Consider the following 6,715-nt stretch of genomic DNA (forward strand, 5'->3'; position numbering starts at 1 on the left):
ATAGTTCTAGAAACAAGAGGGCGTGAGAATTGTCACGTGATCTCGATGACGCAACACTCACAAACCTGATTTCCCCTTACGTCCTATTGTTTCGGCATACAATTATAACCTAGGAAAATTACTCGCTTGGATGTTTTTAAATATGTTTCTCGTGCTTCTCCAATCATAAAAAAATTATGAAATGTTTATTAAAAAACTCCGAGAATTTAGTCACTTTGTTCAATTAGTCACATTTGATGTAAAAAATGTGTTCACTCATGTCCCCGTCCTTGAAGCAATATATATTACTCCAGAATATTACCAAAACGATCCAAATCCTCGTTTTTGCTTAAACATCAACACTAACACGAGTGTCAACATTTCAGATGCGGGAGTGTCAATAGTATACTTAAAACCAGTTATATTCAATGTTAGTGGGATTCTAACAGTGAGCTAGAAACCGACTTTTGATACCCTGGTGGGAAGAGCACAAATAGCCCATTGTGTAGCTTTGTGCTTAATTACAAACAAACTAACAGTGAATAAGAGGAAGTGTAATAATAATAATGGTGTAAAAGAGATAGTGAGATGACAACGGTGAATAAAAAATAGTAGGATACCAATGGTGTGTAAAAGCCAGTTTCTGTCATTTGCTCACGTTCCTTTTTGGAAATTTGTTTGTAATTAAGCACAAAGCTACACAATGGACTATCTGTGCTCTGCTCACCACGGGTATCGAAACCCCGATTCTAGCGCTGTAAGTCCGTAGAGATTCCGCTGTGCCACTGGGAGGGGGTGGAAATTGTGAATACTATAAGTCGTCCTTTAGCAACAAAACCGTCACCTTATGTTGAATGCGTAGTATACATGTTAATTATAAAAAGGTTTGTTTAACTATTATTGGATGTTATAGTGGTTTTTTTTTTAACCTATTACGGTGTTTAATAGAATGGCTTTTAACAGTTTGTTGATGTTACAGAGGTTTGTTATCTTGTTATGGAATTTAATAGAGTGGTTTTTAACAGTTTTTGATGTTTTAGAGTTGTTTTTGAAAATATTATGAAATGTTATAGAGCGTTTTTTAACTATTATGGGATGTTATAGATAAAGTATGACCTAATATTGTTCTCAGTCAATGTACTGAATGTGGATTTCGGTGAACCATTTAGTGATCAGTTTGCTCTGAAACATTTAGTTATGAAAATCCACCCTGAAATATTTAGTAACCAATGTCCACTCTAAAATGTTTAACGTCCATTGTCTTTTCTCTGAAAAGTGTCGTGATAAATAATCACTCTGAAACGTTTAGTGACGAAAGTGTGATTGTTTTTTTTTTATGATGTAGGGGAAATTTGGGGAACAAAGCTCATTGAAGGAAGGGCCGGTTTTGTTTTACAAAAACTGCAACCTTTTTTTCTGACGGGTACGTCAGTAGTGGTAAATAAGATATAATGGGATGGTATAATTAGTATATACAAAGCCAGATGCAGGAGTGTTAAAAGTGTATTCAAAGATAGATGCGGGAGTATCAGTACTATATTCTAAGCCAGATGTGTCAAGAGTTCAGATGCCAATGTCAATAGTACAGTTGTTGATTTCTCAGGGGTCCATGAACTTGTGCTAGGTTCTTCATATATTATCATCTAACAAATCTAAAATATTTTTGATCTTTTAATGTACTGTTTAATGTTTTTGCAACATCAGCAGTTACAATATTTAAGAGCAAGATATGTAGTTCTAAAATATTTTACAAAATTTCCATTTTTTTTAGAGTTTAAGACGTGATTGTGAAGCTTCCACTTTTAATTATTTCAAATGATCTATTTCAGTCATACACTTTAATAAACAATGACAGAAAGCTCTAAAAACATTTTGGTTGTAGATGTCTTACACTGAGGCGATTGAATAATTCTTATTTATGGTGACTAAAAAAAGCAGTTCATGTGTTGCATTAATTTTTAATACTTTGGAGATCTCGTATGTTTGTGTATGACATATTTGCTTCTACATTAAGTTTTTAATGATATAATGTATAGTTCTAGGTAATTTTATTATTTAACATGGTTTCTAGATATGTGAGCAGAAAGAAAAGAGATTAGCTGTTTAAATCTGTTTTTGTTTTTTGAATTTCGCGCAAAGCTACACGAGGGCTATCTACGCCAGCCATCCCTAATTTAGCAGTACAAGACTAGAGGGAAGGCACCTAGTCATCACCACCCACCACCAACTCTTGGGCTACTCTTTTACCAACGAATAGTGGGATTGACCATCACATTATAACGCCCCACACGGCTGAAAGGGCGAGCATGTCTCGTGGGATGGGAATTCGAACGTGCGACCTGCGGATTGCTAGTCGAGTGCCCTAACCACCTGGCCATGCCGGGCTGTTTAAATCTGCTAAGTCTTTTGTAAGAATGTACTGTTTGCATTTGTGCAACTTAAATAAAATGTGTGGCATTTGTCGATTTTTAAATTGATATCGCCATAGCATAAATGTAAGTATTTTGTAGATTTCCAGCTTGTTTGCTATTTTACTGAACGACCCTAAAGTTTTTAACACAATTTTTGGCTTAGGGAGAGGGAGGTCTAAGTACACATTTTAACCACTTATGAAAAAGCTATCACAATTTCCATCCAAACATATAACAAACTTTACATTGAAAAAGGCACAGGTCCTGTAACCAATACAAATTGCCAAACATTTTGATGTTTGTCCATTATGTATGTAAACATGTAACATACAGATCAAAATGTATGGCCATGTTAGATGTTATGCATGACATAATATGAAAGTTCCTAATAATATATTAATGCTTTTGACTGTGTGCTGTTTCTGTTTTTCAGATCACATGTAAAATCTTAAATGGTTAATGTTTTCGTTTCAGAAATAGCTTCTAACAAACACCGATTAGTGTAAGAATTATATATTATCAAAATTTTCTGAGATCATGAGTGAATAATAAATAACATTAAGAAAGAATTTTGCAATACTTTTAAAATTTTGAAAATACAGAAAATCTTGGGGTTTTTTCCTTTTGTTTTGTAGTTATAGTTACTGTTACTTATAAAAGAAAGTTTTTTTTTCTTCAGCAAACCACAAGTGTTTATACAAGCATTTTTTAAGTAAGTTATTCTATCTTCTTTCTTTAATGTACTTCTTTAAGTATTGGTTAGAATATATATATATACTTTATTATTATATATTTTTATTATGAACATTCTTTTGCATTATTAGCCTAATACAGAGATTTAGAACTAAGTTAAGCCTCCTGAGCTGGCCAAAATCTGAAATATTACTGGGATTATGGCCAAAAATATTGCTAATGATTGCTAGTGATGATCTAAAACATTTTAATCATTATAAGTAAAATGTAAAAATAGTGTATTTCATTATCCATATTTATTAGTAGGTTGATTTTTAGTTCTATGTAGGTAGTTTACTTCAGTCAGAAGTTAATATTGATTTCATCACATTTTAAACATTAACTTAGTGCAATTTCCCCATTTTCTAACAAAAAGCAATCCTCAGTTTCTTTGATATTCATGTAAAAATGGTGTGAGGTTTAAACTTATCGCATTGATTAATTATTAATGAAGTACAGCACCTCCACTTAGAAGTTATCTGAACTAACTTTATTGCAAAAAATGCATTTATTATATCTTATAATGATAACGTTTGATGGGCAGAGAAAAAAAAAAGTGGAATCACGCATGTATATGCATATCAAGCTTATAAACTAACCATCAAAAAGGAGCCATAATACCACTGATAAATGTTTTAACACACAATTCAATGATCCTTTAAGTAATAGATTTGAAAATGTAAAACTGTCTGGGCTATAATCACACAACATTGATTAAGATTCAAAATGGCTAATCTTTACAATATTTAACTGTAGTAATTCCAACTTTTTTCTTACAAATATTGGAAAATTGGCTACACTGTTGTATTGATTATGCTTTCCATAAGAATTTTTGTGCCTTTATACCAAAGAATGAAAGACACATGAATACATCATGCATGTATACATATATATATATATATATATATATACATATAATCTAGTAAATATTCATTACACAGATATAATTTACGATACGTTACCATTACATATTATGGTGACATCTTACTGATAGTTTTATTTTTTAAATTACTGTATTACTGAAATATGGATAGAGAGAGAGAGAGTATCTGTATTTCATTAGACAGTAGCTGAAGAACTTCAAAGTACAGAAAATATTTTTAACAGTCTTAAAATGTTCAGGTACTAAAAATTCGATTCTAGAAGATCACATGCACTTTATACAAATGACAGATAAGGATAGAGAAAAAAAACTTTACAAGCTTCAATTCACATAGATCCTTTCAACAACACTTACTGTAGTTTTTATGACACTGCCAATAAAATTACACTAAACTAGAAAAATATAGTAATTGTTGAAATGTACTTTGAACATTCTAAAATTAGCATTTTATGAAATGGTTCACTTTTGGTTCTGTAATGTTCAGATAAAACCTGTGAATGAAAGATAGAATGTACTGGCATGGATTTTGCTAGAAAGTTCACATTTTATCTTACGTTAAACACTTTACATTTTTAAAGCAAATTTCAATAAAAGTACCATAATAGAAACATTTAGATCTTATTTTAAACATAAATCATTACATCTCTGATATCTTCTGTCTTTAAATTTTGAAATGCATTTCATGGATACGAGCACCATATCAATTGGTAGTATTTTCCATCATCTCAGGGTGAGGATAATTAGTTTAAAATTTTCCCACGTGCAGGTTTTCAAGTCAAAAAAAAAAAAAGAAGAAGAAAAAGTAAATTACAAAGCTTTATCATACATTGTGTACAAAGTTGGTCAAATTTGTTACTGAAGTATAATGAAAACTGGATTTAAAACTCAATTGTTTTAGCTCACAAAACATCAAAATGCTGACCTACTGGAGGATTTGGTCATGTTACTTTAGATAATACATACAAGTACCTATAAAAATGACCAAAAATAAATATTGAGAATAAAAAACAGGTACTTTTATGAATGACATTTATACATTTAATTAATAATGGAGAAAAGCCAGAGATGCAAATAAAGTAAATAATTTTGCAGTGAACTCTTATCACCAACATTATTTTCTTGCTACAACCATTGGAAAATGCATTTGTCAACTTTTTTGTATAGTTTAAACTACTTTATAGATATTTTTAAACCACTCTTAACTGTAATTTTCTGAATAAGTTCTCACAGAAGATAAAAAATCCAATTTATGCATTCATGTCATATTCAAAATGTGATATTTTTGAAACAACATAAGCCTAATTTTTTATATAAATACTGAGCTAATGGCCAATATATTGAACCTAGTGGTGGTATTTTTAAAAAACACATTACATGAGGTCATTTTCAAATTGCCAAGAGTCAATGAAAACTATTTTATGACCTGTTCACCATCACATGTAATCAGAAAGAGTAGATAATTGTTTACTATTTTAGCTTTCCTTTTATGCTACAAAAAAGTAATTTGTTTCAAAAACTCACCTATATATTATTATAGAAGTTACAATATTCCCAAAATAGGCCCTCTTCAAGTACTAAAAATCTTACATAAAACCTTAACAAAAGATTTTATATAGAAAAAACAGTGACACAACAAAAAAAAAAAAAACAACGAAAAAATTATTTTTTGAGAAAAAAAAATCTTAGAATCAGCTCTTAGTGAATTTCTCAATAAGAGCTGTGAAAATTATTGATATTGTCAATGTTGTGCAACTTCTGCTGTGCACCATGCATAATTACTGATGTCAGCTAAAAGTAACTACTATGTTACAGAATTCTGTATGTTACAACACTGTGAGAGAGTATCATTTCATTATAAATTAATTAGAATTTAAATAAGTATTGAAAAATATACAGTATTTGCTAAAAACAATTATCAATAAACATATACATGTATGAAAATCTCACACATAAGTTAATCAACAGAGAATTATTCATAAATTCCATTAAACACAGAATCTTTTGACAGACCCTTAAAACCATTATTATATACTGTGCTAATACAATTTGCTATTTTAAGTATAACTAACCACCTTGTCTAGACTTTCTTTTTAATATAAAACAGAGCTTTCTATAAACTACAGAGAGCTCAGTCATGTTTTATTTACAGTACAAAGAACAAGACTACTTTCATTAAACTAATAATCTTACAGAATTAGGATGAAGCATTGGTACATTGAACCATTTTTCCAAAATATAAAGCCTTATTTTTAGTTCAGTGAGTTATCCTTTACATGTTTTGAATATGTTTTCACTATAGTGATCAACTTCCCTAGACTTATAGATTCTGGATTTAGAAGATTTAGAACACTGAGCCATTCTTTATATATCTATGTTGTGTTTTTATTGTAATGAACAAATCTTTCCATTAGGTACTGATTTAGTGCAATGACCACAGATTCTGATTTTTGAGATAGTAAACCAATATATTTTAAAGAGAGTTTCTGATCTTGCACACTAGATCAGCCTTTTTATTTAAATTAAGTTCAGTTTTTCATTTAAATCTATAGTTGGTTAATAAAGTAACGACTTTTAATTATATGTATACTCTTATATTTGTATAATCACCCAGTCTTCATATTCTTTTACACTTAGATTCTGGTTTTGGTACAGTGAACCAAATTTAGATTCTGAGTTTGGTTCATTAAATAATGCTTTCTAAATATAGACT

The sequence above is a fragment of the Limulus polyphemus genome, unplaced genomic scaffold (genome assembly GCF_000517525.1).
Source record: "Limulus polyphemus unplaced genomic scaffold, Limulus_polyphemus-2.1.2 Scaffold3614, whole genome shotgun sequence".
In the NCBI taxonomy this organism is placed as follows: Eukaryota; Metazoa; Arthropoda; class Merostomata; order Xiphosura; family Limulidae; genus Limulus; species Limulus polyphemus.